We start from the raw sequence: 19116 nt of genomic DNA on the forward strand, positions 1-19116 counted from the left end.
GTGGCCTACGGTAAGGTTAACAGACAGAAAAATCGTGGACATTCTGAGGAAAAGAAGGCTGCATGAATGAATCTTTTCCTTAAACAGCTTGTGAAACTTTTCTTCGAGCACTGCCCCAAAAAGATGAGTACCCTCAAAAGGCAAATGCAAAGCTGAGGTCTTCTGAGCAGAGTCAGTTCTCCAGTCTTTAAGCACCAGAGTATGATGAGCAGCAGCAGAGGAGCTCACTACATTGAAAAAAATTTCCAAAACATTTCATTTGTCTCTCAATGCTTTCGAACAAAGAGGAACATTCAGAGCTTTCCTCCACAGACTTGAATACATACTTAAAATGTGAAATCAAGGACTGAGTGACACATCAAATAAATACCCGCTCTAAGAGCAAGATGTGCCCCAGAATACACATTCTTCAAAGCAGAGTCAATACTTTTATCAGCCTGATCCAATATCACTAACTTCTCTGCAAGAGAAGTTCTCCCACCAGGCTAGTCACACAGGAGTCAATCGGAATATTATCAGGCAGGACCTTCTCAATCTCTGAAAGAGGGTACAACTTCTCCATTAACCGAGACATCACAATCTTATCAGTGTCCCTTCATTCCCTTTTAATGACCTCCCCGATATCAGAATGTGCTGGAAAATCCAGATGGGCAGATTTCTGAAATTGTAACAACAAATTGCCAACAGAAGAACAAGAAGTATCCGGTGCCCTCCAACTGAAGCCCCATGTTCTGTAAAACATGTCACAATAGTTCAGGAAGCAAATCTTTCCCAATGTTTTTGCCCTTCTGATCCTCCGGCACTGCACCTTGCTCCCCCTCCAATAGGGAAGAAGAATCTGTAGAGACATCTCCATGCCTTGCCTTAGAAGGAGCCTTCGCCATCTAAAGCTACAGCAAATTCTATTTTATAGGCCCCTCGTCCTCCTTCTTGGCAATCCTCTTGGGGGGAGGGTGGAAGAAGAATCTGAAGATGAGTCCACATGCCTCCTCCTACAAGAATGTTTCCCCTGTGATGTCACAAAAAAACACAGGAAAAAATAGCCACGCAGTAAACAGCATCCGCTATGCAGATTTACCGTATCCCCAAATGTGCTCTAAATACTCTTGGCCATTTGCACTTCTCTAGAAACAAAAAAGGAGTATCACCAACGAGAAATCACAGATTCCTACTGGGGTGGGTGGTTGAACAAAAGGAAAAAGTTCTCCTTTTGTTAAAAACCCCTCACTCATCACCTAGTGATGACATGCTTCATCATCGGGGTCCACCCTAATGACCTAGCGTCATCAGGGTGTGCTACAACACCTGATTACAGTGGAGCAGGTTGTGAGTGAAGGTGCGTGAAAAAGAAAAAGTAAGTGTTAAAAATTGTCCTAAAACTTTATTTGCAAGCAACTGGACAATGTTAAAATCGTGGCGAGATAAAGTGAGGGTAACTATGAACCCGTGTATCTCTGTATGTGTCTGGTCTACATGTTTCAACCATGGAGGTTTTGATCCAGTTGCTTGCAAATAAAGTTTTATTTTTCTCAAGTTCAAACCAGGACAATTTTTAACACACTTAGGTGCGTGTAAAAGAAAAAGTAAGTGTGTTAAAAATTGTCCTGGTTTGAACTTGAGAAAAATAAAACTTTATTTGCAAGCAACTGGATCAAAACCTCCATGGTTGAAACATGTAGACCAGACACATACAGAGATACACGGGTTCATAGTTACCCTCACTTTATCTCGCCACGATTTTAACATTGTCCAGTTGCTTGCAAATAAAGTTTTAGGACAATTTTTAACACTTACTTTTTCTTTTTCACGCACCTTCACTCACAACCTGCTCCACTGTAATCAGGTGTTGTAGCACACCCTGATGACGCTAGGTCATTAGGGTGGACCCCGATGATGAAGCATGTCATCACTAGGTGATGAGTGAGGGGTTTTTAACAAAAGGAGAACTTTTTCCTTTTGTTCAACCACCCACCCCAGTAGGAATCTGTGATTTCTCGTTGGTGATACTCCTTTTTTGTTTCTAGAGATAGGTGAGGAGTACTCCCCGTTCACCTATGTGAACAAAAACCCTTGCTCTCCCTTTTTGTTCCCTCATTTGCACTTCTCCCCAGAGAGAAGAGGAGCAAAAGCAGCACATGAGGAAAATTCTATGTTCCCGAGCATGTGCTTGGAGGGAAACTGACACAAGCCTGTATGGGGAAGAAGCCAGGCTCCTCCCCAACCCAGGTGATGCACGCTGCCAACCACCTTCAGAAACACCAGAATCCGGGACAACAAAACAAAGCCCAAGCCCCACCAGGGCCAGTCACCTTCCTGCCACACTAATTATTAAAGAGCAGGCTCACTGTAGCATTCAGCCTAATCTCAGCAGAGATCGAGTAGTCACCACCCGCACCGCATTCAGCGCTTAGTCCGGGAAGGAGCGCCCAAACACAGCTAAGTATCCTGACTGACATTAATAAATGGCATGGTAGTCCTCCCTATTCAAACCACCTTTGTTTCCATCATCTGCCACCCAACATTAAAGAATAAAGACTTACTAAACTAATTCTCAGGCTATGTGATGGTACAACAAACTTAACCTGACAAAAATAATCTACCCGAGTGGCTTCAGTGTTGTATAAGGGAACCTCCAAAAAAACCTGTTGCTCATTCCAAAATCTTGCCTACAACTATCTGCATTTTCTTCACATAACAAAGTTAAAGATATTAGCTTTAGTAATCACAGAGATCACAATAATCTGACACATACAAAAGTGGTCTGGTCTTCTCAAGCTACTGTGCCTATGACGTTAAACTTCTACAAGCTATCCAAAACCTCACACCTTCCTCAGAAGCAATCGAATAACGATCCTTCAACCTGGTCTCTGATGACACCCTTGAACTTGTTACCACAGTCACAATGATACTCCAAGGAGGAAATGTGCCAACTTGTTTTCCTCCCTCTTTAATTAAGCCACCACATAAGACAAAACAGCACAGTATAAATTTAGGAAATCCTCCCTCAAGTCGGATAATCCATGGTGCTCTCACAGGTTATTACAGAAAAAGAAATCCAAGAAAGATACTTATTCAATTCAACAAAACTTCAAAATCCCCATGTCTTTTAAAGCCACTACAGAAAAAAGCAAATGACATGGATCATAATATAGTCCTCGAGATTATTGAAGCTGCATACTGTGAAGGGCTGGTCTGAATGGGTGAAGCGACTGCCAAACCAACCATTGTCTCTTACCTGCTAGATTATTGGGGCTCTCGTCTTGCTCTACCACTAAATATGCCCAGAATAGTTATCAATTGTCACTACCCAGATCTTTGCTCAGTGTCATTTCAATGTTACCCAAGATGTCAGTCAGTATGCCCACACACAATAATAATTCCCATTTAATCCATGCAGTAAAAGTATATCCCAATAAAGGATACATAGCCAAAGTCATTGGCTCACCTTTATTTTCATGTTTCGATGTAAGTTTGATCTCTAGCATTTTTATTTTTGGTCAGTTTTTCTAAACATGACAATAATATTGCAGGCAACTCATACCTACTCTGCATTTCCAATACTATGCATTTAAGTAACTGTACGCAAAATGGAAGCACAGTAGCATCTAGACAGACTGACGGAAAAATAGGGGTGAGTGTCTTCCTTAAAGCTGGTATTCCTATTCTAATATCCTTGCCTTCCTGTGGTTAATAAAAGGCTAACATGGTAAACATTATTTCCAGTGACTGGATTTTAGAGATTGTTACATTACTTTTCGAGACAAAATAACCCTTAAAAATGAAACATTAACATCTAGGCAAATAAGTGTTGTGAAAAAAACGAGCAGTTATAAAGAAACATCCATAATATTAAAGAAAACAAAGAACGTTAAAAAAGAAAGGTGATCAATTTAACAATAATGAAAATATTTCCAAATCAGCAGGTTGGAATCTTTATTCAACTTTTAATTACTCGTTAAATTATGTCAATCACTGTCAGTTGCAATACTAAATAGGAAAGGGGGGGGGGGTCTGCGGAGATAAACACTAAGTAAGTACTGACAAAGTTTCATGTTATAAGTGTGTTAAAAAGTACACGCTCCTGAATTACGGGTAAACACTAAAATATATTGCCTGAAACACAAGGATTTGTGTAAAAATGTTAATAGTTCAAGCATTTGCCAAACAACGACGCATTTAAAAGATTTTCGCTGTTCTGTTACCAGTTTGGCAGTGGGGGAGGGGGACTTAGGGAGGAATACAGTATCATATTAAAGTGACTTGCTGTGCCTAGATCACAGAAGACACCTGAGAGGACAACTCGTTCAAGAGCTGCAGAGCGCATAACATCCGAAGCCTCAACTCACACAGATGACCCATTGTGTGAATAAAAATAACCATGACGAATATATCAACTGCACTCATTCAGCTTGACGGGCAAAAATAAGTGTCAACATTTTTCATGCATGCTAAGAATATATCGTCAGGAATACCAGCAGGCAGCGTCATTCTCCACACGACAAACGCTGGCACTAGTAAAGAGGTACGGGAAGAAATCCTAAGGAGTCCCAAGCCAACATGTGCAGAATACGCATGGACTTGAAAGGTAATTGGGAAAGTGCTAACAAGCAACAAGGGAACAAAATTACACACCCCACCCACCCCCAGAGATGTATTATAATAAAGATAAGTAAAAGAAATACGAGCCATTATCAATACCTGCTGTGGAGCTTAACACAATAGTCTGAAGAAATAACCGATAGGATAAGGAACGACACATAGGTTATAACACAAGTTAATGTTCACTCATTCTGTCAAGAAGTGGGACATCCACTCTTCTTACAATATATTTTCATCGCAGTGATTGCTAATTCTGCCATACGTACTCTTTGCAGACAATCCAAGCACTCTTTTTACACCAGAAACTAGGTAAACTGTGATAATGTTCTGCATTAATATGGTATTATGCACTCAATAGTAAACCGCAATGACTGTAACATTCAGTTAATGTGATTTTGAGCTCTGTCCTTACTAAACATACTGTGCTTACTTTAGGACTTGCACTTCACCACCAAAGCGTGCAAGTGTGATTCATCAGATGAAGTTTTGTAAGTAAAACAACGTAGGTATGTACAAAAAATGTTCAACAGTCAGTATATTTTGCACCACATTCACAAATACGTCTCTAAAATGTAAACACCATGTCCACAGGATTTAACATAAAACATTACAAGCTTTATTCGATTAGGTAAACATATTTTTCTTTTAAAGATATACATATATAGCTATAGTTAACCAATACACTTGAAAGGCGCACATGACCACTTATACATTACATTGATCTCCAACATTTTGATATGAAAAACATTTTCTATCATTCATAATCCCAAATTATAAGCAAAAAATGTGCCTTCAAAGTTATGTCAGATTTTGTTGAATTTTTCATATGAATTAGTAAGGTGGCTCTTGTACCCAAGTAAATGCTGTTCATGTTTGTGGCTTATTCTCCCCCCGTAAATTCACCTTGGCAGTGTAAGAGGATTAAATCCTGTATGATTTGGACTGACAGTGAGTAACAGAACAAGCAACATATCTCTGAACTGCGACTTAATACCATCGCCGGTCACTTTTCAGATCATCCATCTCCAACCTGGACCTAAACATTCCAATGGGGCAAACCATTCCGGCAGATTAGTCTTACGAGAATCCAATGATAAAAAATACATTTTTGTGCTACAGGGTGTGATACCTTTCCATGCACCAATTCAATACTTGTGCTGCTGATGGCCCGAGACAACAAGATCCATTGACATCTCAGTGAGGCAATGTGAAGCAGCCTCCAGAATGATTTTTATGCTCACTCAGGTAGACTAGTGTTGTTCTCCAAACCAGTAGCTCATTCCAGCCAATCTACTGGAAGAGGATCTACCAGATGCCTATTTCCAAGCAGTAGCTCAAAGAAGTAGTGGCAGCAAGATGCAAGAAGTGACGGCCAACAGAGGCCTCACAAAACATTCAATCACTCCTGGCAATCAAATTCTCCAGGTGGCAAGAGGCCTTTACAGCTTCTAGGAGCTTTTCTGAGGCCAACATTCTCTATTCAGAAACCTGCAGGGAGAATACTCCACTTAACATGACAGACTGTCTTGGAGGTTATCTGGGGAGCTGGCAGCAAAGAAATGAGCGAGAAGTTGAGTGTAAGAGGGGTCACAAAGATGGAAGGGGCACAAGGGAAACACCCTTAAAAAGGCCACTATGTTACTTAAGGATTCTTTGAATCAATCCTAGAGAAGAAAACTAAAACAAAACCGTGACTATTGAAAATAAAAGTAGGAAGAAGAATTACGAGAGAACGGTTTCAAGGAATAGTGCCAATTTCATTCTATCAGCTTACCACTAAGGAAAAACTAAGATACCACTCCTAAACCAAAAGATGCTTTTGATTGGCGCAAAGCCCTTCACGCGAGTCCTCGTGAAGGATGAAAACTGGTTACCTACTCTGCATGACATCACTGCCTTATTGTGGTCCTTTTGACCCAAGTATAGTTTTTGAGCCACACTAGCCATCATGGTGTCAACAATAAATGTATAATTGTCTTACCCAATACTACAAAAACACACTGCTAGTTGGATTTGTAGCTTCACCCTTTAGAAAAATATTATTTTGAGATAACCAAATTACTATATTGTCAGCAAATACTGACACACAGGAAAAACACACATAGAGCAACATTGGATGTGGTGCCGTTAAAATAAATAAAAGATGGCATGAAGCAAGTCTTGAGGTATTGAATTTGCATTTTACATTTACAAGGAAATCGCAGTGAAGCAAGACTTAACATCCTTCGTGTTTCCCAAGTCGTCGGGTCCAAAGATTTTATTTAAACTTATAATGTCCTCAACAAAAACTAATTTCATACATGTCCTTTTGATGTCATGGGGGTATTTTAGTCCTTACCTTTTAAAATGAGTTAATACAACTAACCTTTGGATTGAGGGGAAATACGTTTCAGCTTCTGCCCATTAAAAGCAGTGCTGTCGACTGATAATAGTCATGTACTCAACCAAAAGATTTACTTCACCTTAAATGGCCTTCTCTGATCAGGTAGCAGAAAAGCCCCCTTCCAAAATGTTGTGTATATTCATTCTACTTAATCTTAAAATTAGCACAGGGAAGCGCTGACCTGGACTACCTCTAAATTTTCCCCAGGAACTATGGTCCTGGTGACTAATGAAGGCCTGTGCTCCCCTCACCTATAGCCCAAACACTCGCCCAAATTTTTTTTATTACTTCTACATACAAACCGAACGTCTACAGACTAAAGTAGCAGATTGGAGATTAATACTATTTCCATTTCATTTTATGCAACAAGGAACAAAAATCCATGCACAAGCACGATCATTTTAATGCGTCCTTTCAAACAAGCGTATTATACATTTTAGTAAGTCATGATCAAGTGAATACATTGCTTTCTTAATGGACATGTCGAATATTTAACACTTACATGATCAGAATGATAAAAACCTCTTAAAATACAGTGTATGACCTCAAATCAAATGTTGACACTATGTATGGCCACTCATTCAAGTAGTACAAAAACTGGTTTTATTTTTTGCATGCATGCATGCTTAATACCAAAGGCCATATTTATAATGGGGTTGCGTCACTTATCACAACACTAAAGGCCCGTTGCCCAAACTGGATTGAAAAATCCACAGTAACGCAATCCATCGCAAATCGCAGCCTTACTCTGCCCCAGGGAGGCTTTCCATGGGTGGTGCTTGGGAACACCCACGCAAAACCATTGCATTTGATGAATTCCCAGATTTACAATTACTGGTAGACCTGGGAATGCGCCAAAATGTTACGCCTTTCCAGGGGAGGCATAACAAGGAGCAATATCTTCATTTTTCCTCTACGTGTGCTGAATTCTAGAGCACACATAGAAAGAGGAAAATGCCACAGGGGATTGTTTTTGCTCAGGAAGGTGCCCATTCCTACACAAAAACAATCCTGACTATAACACAGGCACCCTTGCACCATGGTGCATGAGTGCCTGCTTTGGTGCTAGGCAGAACACTGAGAAAAGAGAGGAATGTGCTGTATCGTGACAAATACAGCACATCCCTCCCCTTTCCCTGTAACTCAGCGCAGTGTTGTGACTTGCTGCGCTGAAATGTGATCAATATAGTCCTAAATATCTCCACCTGAACGTAACCACAGAAAATAGTGGGCACTTTAACACAAGCACAGAAAGAATATTAAGTTTTGAGGTAGGCAAGAATTCAAATTGTATGTAATTATTTATTGAACAAATAAATATGATTTAATAATAGTGTGCGGACAACCCCCATAAGGCATTTTTTCACTTGGAAGAAGCAGATACAAGAAAAGTTTTAAAATGTTGAGCGTTGATTATCTTTCATAACAGGTAGGTTGCAATAGTCGCAGTGGAGAGCTCTATAGCCAATGACCTTTGACTGCAAGCAGTCTACTTCCTTCTCACTGTGGCATGTGTGCTGTTGGGATCTAGCATAGGGTTTGGTTGGTTAAGGGAAGAGGACTATTGTTTAATTTGACTGCAGAGCTATTTTGGGTATTTCCTGCATGACTTCATCTTTGGGGAGTCTCAGGATTCAGTTACATACAAGTGGCTGTGGAATTATAGATGACAAGGACGCAAGAGAAATTGAGTTTTTGTTAAACTGGCACAGAAAAGTTAGGAGTGAATTTTGGTTCTTACTTTTACTAGTCGTTACTAAAGGCACGGATTAAAAGGGATACACCCTGCTAAGCTGCAGAGCTAAACAAAAACAACATTACTATTATGCAAGGCAAGCACAGGAAGAAGACAGAGACAATCCCTGAAAGCAAATGAGGGAAAATGATGTCACCTTTGATGCTAAACGCACGAATATGTTCAAATACATTAAAGTAAGGGGAGAGATGAGAGTGCATATCCAAAAGAAGGTTTAAGAAGAGGGGAGCATCATTAAAAGGAAATGGAGGGAACGTCGTATCTGAAAAGAAAATGATGGAGAAGAGTGGCACATCTTCAAATAAAATGGGAGATAGAGAGCAGGCATTCACAGAGCGAGAAAGGGATCTGAGGAGGAAGAGGTGGACTTGCCTTAAGGTGGTAAGATGAGGAAGGAATCCTTCCAAGAAAAGACAGGAAAAGGCAGCATCCCTCAAAAAAATAAGCAGGTAGAGAGCACATTCCTGAGGGCAACATGTATTAAGGAAATTGCGAGAAGAGGATGGTATCCCTAAGGAAAGAAGACTAACAAGATAATTCTGAGCACCACACTACCTTTAAAATCAGACGCAAACATGTTTGTGCACCATTAGAAATTATAAGTTCAGAACAAGGTAACAACTAGAGGAATTTGCATAAACAAAAGTGTGCAAAAAGAAGAATACCGTGTGGTAATACTTATCACTAATAATGGATTTACGCAATTCTGTCACCGCCATGGTCTGTGCATTATTATGGATTTGCCACATAAGAATCTTCTGCTGCATAATTATCAGATTTTAACAAAACATTTTGCTTCCGGCTTACACTGATCCAAAGTTACAAAAAAGTGATTTCACGTTTGTTGCCACGCAATGCCAGGTTTATTTCAAGTGTTAGCTGGTCGGCTTTAAGTTCCTGACTGCTATAGTGGTGTTGAACTGATACTAATTAGGTGAAATGTATATTCATTGTCAACATATAAAACTTTACAAAATAATTAATACCACCAAAAGGTGTGCCACATTTCACGTCATAATCTGCCTTTTCTCGGGGCATTATTTAGTCAACCCTGCTGCATAATTTGACCGTCCCCTGTCGCATAATTCCAGTGGTTGTGCTAATAGAGTTACTTTGCCCGGTAAGACCAAGAATGTGAAATTAGACACAAAGGCGACATAAGGAAACACGTTACTGTGCTGTAACTATTATAACGGTATTTCCACCAGGTTTTTGTACCTGGAGTTTCCAACTTAGGCCATCGTTCTAAAAAGGACGCCAATACAGTTTTGGCTGCAAACAAGTATTTGCAGCCGATTGGGGATTACAATTCAGTGCAAATTGGCCACTACTGGGGTTTTTACCTGCAAGATTTGCGCCACGTAAAAAAACATTTTACCTTTTCACATTCAGAACATCAATACACAAGTGTTGTGTTATCCTTTATTCCGAGATTCTAAGTCGGGCAATATGAGCAAGACTTAGAATACCCTTAAACTTTACTGCGAACCTATGCAGAGATAGATCTGAGACGTTATAGGCAATACAAGAAGAAAATCAGTTAAAGCATGTACAAGGACAGTATCCAAGCAAAAAAAACGCAGTTATAAGTGGGCATCCCTCATGGGTGTGTAGAAATAATAGTTTGAAATAAAAACTCCAAGTGTGCATTCACTGAGTAAACAACAAGAATAAACAGGTACCCCTGAAGGAAAGCGAACGAAATTGGCTTCTTTGAAAGTTTGCCCAGCAAGAGGACGGCATTCAGTGAAATACAGCAGTAAAGAAAAGTGGGGAACAAGATGGCAAGGCATCAATGAAGGGACAATATATATAGATATATATGTAGATAAGTGCACACAGAAAGAAAGATGCTGTAAAGACAGCACAGTCCGAGGAGGGAATGTGCAACCCAAGATAAATCCAACAAAAAGGCCTAAAAACAAGGCTGGTCAAAGGCAGCAATCCTAAAGGTATATACGTGCTAGATAGAATAGGGGAATCCCTAGAAACAACAGGTGTGTCCTAAAGGTATCCATGGGTTTAAAGGGCGAGTTGGATACGATCTAATAAGGCATGTGTGAAACAGGAAGTCTTGTTGCTAGACGTATACCCGTAAGAAAACGAAGGAGGACAGGACCACTTGAAAAGAAATGTATTCCCAGGAAGTCGCCCATACTGGGAAGGAACTAGAACATCGCTGTTGGAATGCATTTACAGTTCGTCCGTTGCAGGGTCGCTGGGGTTGCTTCTTGTGTCGGTGTTCCATATCTAGACCCTAGAATGCACGGTGGTCATAAGAAAATGCAGACGAGTCACTACTATTATTCGTCTTCTCGTTTGGATTTCTCCAGAAGAGTGGCTCCTCGGGGTTCTTGCAGCAGGAACCCTCCCTCCCCAGCACCGGGTTTCATCGATACTCCAAAGCTTTGTGGCGTCGGAGCTCTGCAGCAGCAGCAGCAGCAGCAGCCGCCACTCCCAATCCGGGGGACTCGCGTAAAGAGCAGCAGCAGCTCCAAAGAAGGAGCAACCATGCCACAGTAACCGAGAGAGGAAAGGCTAGGGGCAACCCCAGGATAGTAAGGGTGGGGAGCGATTAGAGCCCCTCCAGTCACTTCCAAGTTAATCTGCGCCCCGCTTCTGACATGCTCAATGATCTTGAATTTGGGTGAGAGACAGTGGGGGTGGGCAAACCCCCACATCGGACAGTTGCCCCTCCCCATGCCCCTGCCCCGACCGCACTGCCCCGCCCAGGCCTGCTCCGGACGCCGCCGGCCAGCGCTCACATTCCTGCAGCGGGTTTCGGCCTCCGCCTTGGTAATGTCACGCGAAAGCCTCCCAGTCTATGGTTGGTAACGGCAGGGGGTGTCAGAGCCCCGGTGCCCCAGTCCCCTCCCCCCGGCCACGCAGTACCTGCTGATCCCGCAGCCGCCGCACCGCTAGAGAGGCAGCTTCTTCCCTGCGCCACGGCAGAGCCCGTCTGTGTACAGCGGAAGTGACGTACAGCCGGGCAGGGCCAGGCCTAGGGGCGTGGGGAGACCGGAGAGCGATGGACCGTCAACAAGATCCCGAGTGTGTGTCACCGAGAGCTCGAACACACAGGTCTGTCACCTCGCGCTGAGCGTGTCGCTTATACAAAGCTCCAGATTGTGTCATCTAAACCAGCCTGACAATACAGCGTACACATTCCGGGCCTTCATGTAAGCAATGAAAACAGCTCCTGACCCACTGGTTAGGTTCAGTGCTTCAGTGCAGTGGGTCCTCCTATCTCGGCACCTGCTGCACTAGTGGTAACTGCGCCTCTGGCCATACTAAAGCGACGAGCATACAATAGATGAACATATAAATATTTCTCTGCTCAGACGACTTAAGGCAGACAGACGACTTAAGGAAACTAACCAACCTATACATAGTGCACCGGGAGTAACAAATCACACATAACGCACAAGTACAATGAAATGCTACGTGTATGACTAAACCGATGCTACGGCCTAGTAGTACAGCCAGGGCCGGTCCTAGGACTTCTGAGGCCCCAGACGAAAGGGAACATGCGAGGCCCCTCTAATTGCATCGCAAGAAGTGACTCACAGAAAGTGACATCGCAGGACTATGGATCTTATTTGACATCACTGAAGCGACCTAATGTGGATAGTAACACAGACAAAAATATGAGGGGATAGAAAGCAGGTAAGCAAATATCCATTTCTTAAAAGGCAAGATTGCTATCAAACAATTAGGAGAGAATGAACACATGAAAATACAATTCCAGTGAAACATAAATGGAGTAACTCCAAACCTTCTAGATTATTTTTATTGAGTTGCTCCCTGGCATTGATTCATTTAGGGAAGGCCAAGTATCTGGGTGTGTCTAAAGTGAAGGTGTGCTGCAGATTCATGGGGTTTTCAACTCACCGTTTTTAATTTGGTGTTAGAACTGTAGGAAATGGTAGAGGCAGGATCACAGGATTCTGATGTCAATTCTCAAACTCCCCAAAAAGACCGCACCATTGTTGTTTATATTTCCAACTTTATGGGGTTGTCCAACTTGGGGAAAATTGGGGTAGGGGTAGGAATGGAAAAACAAATAAATTGCCATCTTCATATCATGTCCTGTACGCATCTGGAGGTCACTGGCTGCATCTCCCTGTTTCGCCTACATCCTAATACAAACATATACATATAACAGGTTATCAGGAAGTTCATTCATAACAAACAGAGAAATAATACAAGGCAACAAAATGAGTGTAACACTTACTGACTCCTTCAATGATTAGTTGGTATCAATCCTCTGAGGGCATCAGGATATGGCCCCAGATTTCAAAGGAACCAGAGTGTCAGCATAAATTTCACAGCTGAATCTGAAGGAGGAACAAAACAGGAAACATAAGTTGAACTCTGAAAAACAACACAGTAAAGAGCCCAATGAGTTCTTTCTTACTGGACAATATTGAACAAGGAAATTTGTTGTGACAAATCAATATCTCGTGTGTAGCACTACATGCTAAAATGTAATCTCCCTAGTCTTTCTTCTGCTAAATGCATCAATCATTGCACTGTAGTCCAATGTTGCTGCAATATCTCCTTCAATTGAAAGAAGGGCCAATCCTCATACTTTTTCCTGGGACATCGTTGAGTGTAAATAAATCTTTGTCAATTTGAGGCATGAGAAACTGCATTCGGCAGTTGCTACTGTCACTGGAATTGTAAGCAGAATTCTTGGGGCAAGCAAACCATTTGGATAGATGTCTTCCAATCTGTTAATATAAATATACTGAAGAGCCTCTAACATATTTAGTTTTTCAGGAAGGACTTGAGCAAGAAAGGAAATCTCCTGAAACAATTCAATCCCATCTATGTCAGAAGATATAGCTCCATCAGCTAAGCTGTCTGATAAAAAATGATGCAGTTCATTGCAGTGCATTTGTAGTACTCCACTTTTCATGTCTTTTAATCTGGAAATATTATAAAGAAAGACAAATTGCTTGTGGTGATTTTCAGCTGCTCAAATCGGCTGTCAATGCACACAATTGCTGTATCAACAAGAGCATTAAAAACCTTGATGCAAAATTGCTCTTTTGGGTCCGTTATTGGCATGTCCGCTCCCTCATATCCAAACATTTTCTTTTTCTTAGATATTCTTCAATCACATTTGAATTTTTTTGAATTTCCAATCCATCTGCAAGTTTGTTTGCTGAGATCAATGCAGCTGTAAATCCTTCATGACAATACTTTGTAAGAATGCAAGTAGTTCCTGAACGTGTTTCACAGCTACATCAAGCTGCATGTTCTCACACTGTATCAGTTTACTGACTGTGTTGATTCACATTAAAATATCATACCATATGACCAAACATAGGAGGAATTATTATGATTCAAGCTCTGATGCTAGTGATGTTGCTTCACTTCTGGTTTTCACATCTTTATCCATTGCAGACACCTGCAGAAGTGCTTCATGTATTAGACTCATCTGAAATCGGACCGCTTTGACGCTTTCCAGATGGCATTCCCACTGAGTAGCAGAGAGGCTTTTGAGGGAAAGGGTCAATTCAGCTTCGGTTAATACATTCCAACTTTTTGTTGATGCAGAGAACAATGAGTAAAGTCTTTGAATAATACCAGAGAAGTAAGCAGCATATGTAGATGAAGCTGCAGCATCTCTCAAGACCAGGTTTCAATTGTGACAGGCGCACAGTTTAAAAAAAGCCTGTCTGTTCTCTCAAGATTCGAGCTTGCACATCACTGTATTGTCCACACTGCATAATTTGGTCCTCGACTGCTGCATCATTCCAGTGGCCCTGGTTATATAAGTACACCCCACCAGACAGCACGTTAATGACTGTGCTGTCTTACTGATTAAACTACAGACGTAAACACTTTCACTGGCTTTGTTTGAAAGCGTTTTGTATTAAAAAAGGAGTACATAATCAAACAGTTGATCTCTCTGAAAAATTGTAACACTTTCTGTAGTGCTGTCCTTTGACTACAGTTGTGGCAACATCACACCGTCCCCCGCTGATTCATTCAGCCCCAGGTAAGCCGCTCTCCACTCGGGCTTGCTGGTTTTCCCTGCTCAACTTGCCCTTCGTAACTTTTGCCTTGCTCCCTAGGGCTGGTCTAATACAGGCACCGTCCTTTGACCCCCTCCGGGACACGCAGCCTCCCGACATATCCACACACCCCCAGACGACACCTGACGTCCCCTGCAGGTAATTGGTCTTCGCGCGTCCATCCTCCCTGTCTCCGAGGACGCTGTCGACACCTCCTCGGACCCGCCTTTTTCCACCACAGGTCCCCAGGATCATCCACTGACTGACTCGGCTCCCCGATTCATTTCCCCACGCCTTGCTGCTCCAGGGAATTCCTACACACCTTGCGCCATAATCACTGCCAGCACGCGCCCTTCCCCGATCCCTCGGTTGTTCTCCCCCCGCCGGCTCCGCCCTCACCTAGACCGCGACTTCCTGCATCGCAGCTCCGAGCGCTACCCCTTGGGTACCCCTTACGCCTCACTCACTGCCTACTCTCGCCTTTCCCTTATCCCCTGGTTTTTTGTTTTTTACCACCCGCTGGCTCCGTTCTCACCTCGACCGCGACCTCTTGCATCACGGTACTGAACGCGTCGCCTTGGCACATAGAGTGTCTCCGGCTCTCTCCGTGACACACAACATCCTTTACAGACGTTAGCTGCCACCCTCCGTGCATGACCTTTCAGAGCCTTCTACTCGACTGCCCGGCTCAATTTCCTGCACCATTCTTCGACTGTCACACTGGCCGCCACACGCTTACACGATCGCGTTTTAGCACTACCGGCACCACTAATTCATTAGCCACAGACCACTACACCAACATTACGGTCCTCCATCCATGCCCCCCCTTCACATCTCACAGTACCAACGTGCATCTACTGTCGCACGTGCCACAGCATCTCCCACTCCATTGCGCCACACCTGCCCCACTCACAACAACCACCCCAGGTTGGCCTACTTTGCACCCTCCCCACACGCTCAATCGCCCATGCGCTTCTGCACCTTACTAGCTGGTCGCTGAACCAGTGCGCCCACGAATGTATGACGTTACAACGCATGCTTTTACCACGCATGCTGTTACAACGCAGGTTTTACTACGCATACCATTACAACGCATTACACTTGGGGGTGCTGGATAGTGAATAGTTTAATTTACTATTCCAACTCCAGTCCCCATGGATAGTAGGGAAGGTGTTGGATAGTAAATTAAACTTATTCCCTATCCTAGAGCGCCCCCCAGTGTAATGCGTTGTAATGGTATGCGTAGTAAAACCTGCGTTGTAACAGCACTGCGTGGTAAAAGTTGCATTGTAATGGTTGTAAACCGCGCCCACGCTTATCTTTTCCTTGCCCCTCCTTTTCCTTTTCCTTCTTCCTTCCTTCCCCGTACAGCACTGTTTTTCAAAAGGCAACCCGGTCCTGATGAAGATCATGATTAACGAGGATCGAAACGTCGTCGACCCCTCAGCTCATTAAATGGCGCATCCCCCAGTTTGGCTCATCTGAATCATTGTTGCCTAAATCAGACTTACTCATGCATTGTAACTAAATTTGAGCCATATTAACCTTCTGATTCACTGTATATATTGAACACACTGTCACACCATGCGCCGTTTACGCTGAACACAATTGTCACTTGCGTCGCTATCCTTGTGTTACTTGCACATACCCAGCACCAAGTCCAATTTGGGTTGTTTTGTTATTTATTTATGTACAGTGCTGATACAACTGTGTTTTCTACTGTTAATATATTTTTTCTCCAATTATACGATGCCATGTGCACGTTCTAAAACAATTTGAGTCTCCTTATTTCTGTTCTCGCAATGCTTTTCGCATGCATGTTTAATTGTCTTTACAATAATACCAGTTGGGATATTGTTTGTTTATTTTGATTACCTACCCTGATCCCAACACGGTCTACGGGTCATACTCCTGTAGTTAGTTACAAGTCCTTTGACTACGGTCATTTAAAAGCTGCAATGGGGTGGCACTAAAGCTCAGAAAACTCACTGCCAAGGCCATCTGCTGACAAAGCCTCTCAATTAAAGTGACATATCTGCAAGAGACTGGTAAGGCAGGGTGTTGCTTTCCAGTTAAATGAAGGGTTTGAGACAGGAATGGGGAAGAGCAGCGAGGATTCCATGACTGGCCACCATGAATGGGAGTGTGGTTATCCACAGCGGAGACAAAAGCAGAACCCTGTTTATTGCCACCATCACTTCCCCTTCCAAGGGGAGGGAAAACTCTGCTGCTAAAAAGCAGCATTTCCCATGGCGAGGCTGCACCATCATACCACAAGGCCAGGGCGGGAGCACACAACACATGATGGGCCAGCTGGGGCTGGCCCATTTTCATTCTATATATGACAATGGTCTGTGATAATCTGTGCTGGGTTTGGAAGGGGCTGCTGAGGCCTCTCGAGTGCACAGCAGCAGAGCAAGCCCAAACTTTAATGAGAAACAAAACGGCCCACATTAAGCCTCCCTTCCCAATCCAACCCTGGCACTACATGATGTATATAAGGCCCAGGGAAGGGGGCCCCACACCTGGACCTTGCAACTGGATCCAGTGCTTCAAGGCACCCCCATCCTGGGCCTTGAAACAGTAACGAGGCACTTCCCAAAAACACTGTCTGTTAATTAATCAGCAATAAAATACATGCAAATGAAAAGTTGATACGGAGAAGAGGACAGATTGTAACTCGCGTGACAACTGAACAATAATACAGATCTACCAAGCACATGACAACCTATGTTAGTAGGGCTGACCCCCAAAGTAACCTCAAAAACTCTCTTCTATTGGAAGATCTAGAGACACCATAAAGGAGAGGAAATCTGTCACTAGTGAGTGTGCATGGGAGACCACTATGCGAATGCAAAATGCTGCGCTGCAGGATCATGACCAGTTCCTTTAACACTGCAACAGCAAACCTATTACACTTGAGCTGAAAAGGACCGATTGTTGGCAAAAAATACCAGTGGCTTAATTGGATAACTCCAGCATTCACCATCTGCTTAGAATATGAACATCCAAAAACTCCTCCTTTCTCAGATTACAGGATGCTTTGGTGAGGAGATCGTGTATTTTTCTAGGTAGTACATTACGCAATGGTGTAATTTTCAGGTGTCACCTTAAAATATGTATACACGCCTCTACAGGGGTAGTATGCGCTATATAAATGCTATTTACAAAACAATATGCATCAAAATAGACTGGGAAGCTCATATATAAAATTATTCTGCAGGGCATAGTCAAATAAGCACTTTACACAAGGAGGAACCACCGTTGTTCTCGCCCATGAGCTGCTTCACCAGGGGAGCATGGTCAACCTATGAGAATGCAACCATTTCACTGGTAGCTGTGTGAAAACACCACAGCGATACAGATTCACTTAACTGACATACACACCCATCTCCCCACTATTGAACGCCGCTGCCCTCTTTCTTGTTAGAACCAGTAATAACAAAGTCAGAATGTACTCCTGTATTTTTTTTATAAAACAGGTTTATGTTGAGCATGAGGAGGTGTCTTGTGATTTAATTAGATTATGACTGTGTTAGTATGGTTTTGCAAAAAGCAGTGTTTTTTAGTGCAGGTGTCTGTGCATAACTCAAAGAGGATGTGTCGAAGTACAGGTGATGTTTAGCTGGCAGCCAGGCTTCCTCCGTCACTGTAGCCCAGCTGCCGAAGTCTACTCCCTTGTCACCACACTGGGAAGAATCCCTCCTTAAACCCAGGGAGGCTTCAAACGCCTACTTCAAATTAAGCCCTCTACCTGTAAACCGTTTGCTGACTCTGCAGCAAAAAGCCCAAGGGTGGAGGCTGTGCTTCATAAACTCATAACAAATACCAAAAAGACAAATTTACATAATTCCAGTGACAACCACAGAAACAGCTGCAGCAGGCAATGTGTAAAAGTAAAGAGAGCGCTGAAGAGCAGTACTGTCAACCATGAGGCCCGCAGACACAGTGCCCTCAATGCATGGGCATGCTTGGCAGGTGCATGGGGACCCCATAAGCATAGGGCCCCCATGCAGCCCAGAATTTAACACTGATTATCCTTTAAACATTTTATTCCTGAGAGTAGTTGTGTAGGCAGGGCTCAGTGCATTGCACGAAGGCCTATAATGCTGTTAAGGCAGCCCTGCACAGACATGGCAGTGTGTGGAATAGTTGCTCATAGATTTCAATAAGCAGTGATCACTCCAGATGTTTTCAGCAGGTATGCCAGTGCTTAATTTGAGCCGGTGGTTTCCGGTGCTCGGCACCGGTACTTAATTGCCGACACCGGAGCTTGTGACAGTCTGCACAAGGTGGCGCTGTCTATCTAATTTAGAGATGGCCACAACAACAGTTAATTATTAATTCAATAT

The 19116-nt window shown here is 42.9% G+C and overlaps 1 protein-coding gene and 1 long non-coding RNA gene across 3 annotated transcripts in view; one reads left to right on the plus strand and one right to left on the minus strand.

The window, feature by feature from the left end:
- GARRE1 (granule associated Rac and RHOG effector 1) overlaps nt 1-11709 on the minus strand; it is a 437745-nt gene extending 426036 nt beyond the window's left edge. The window contains exon 1 of the mRNA XM_078670097.1: nt 11631-11709. The gene's annotated coding sequence lies outside the window, so the exon portion shown is untranslated. The remainder of the gene's footprint in view (nt 1-11630) is intronic.
- A 23-nt stretch (nt 11710-11732) lies between these two features.
- The window catches only part of LOC144798959 (uncharacterized), a 212021-nt gene continuing 204637 nt past the window's right edge, over nt 11733-19116 (plus strand). The window contains exon 1 of one of the 2 annotated variants that reach the window (XR_013603710.1): nt 11733-11819. This is a non-coding gene — a long non-coding RNA (uncharacterized LOC144798959). Of the gene's footprint in view, nt 11820-11972; nt 12405-19116 lie in introns of those variants that run through there. The other variant, XR_013603711.1, reaches the window with a different exon arrangement.

This window comes from Lissotriton helveticus, chromosome 12, assembly GCF_964261635.1.
Source record: "Lissotriton helveticus chromosome 12, aLisHel1.1, whole genome shotgun sequence".
Taxonomy (NCBI): domain Eukaryota; kingdom Metazoa; phylum Chordata; class Amphibia; order Caudata; family Salamandridae; genus Lissotriton; species Lissotriton helveticus.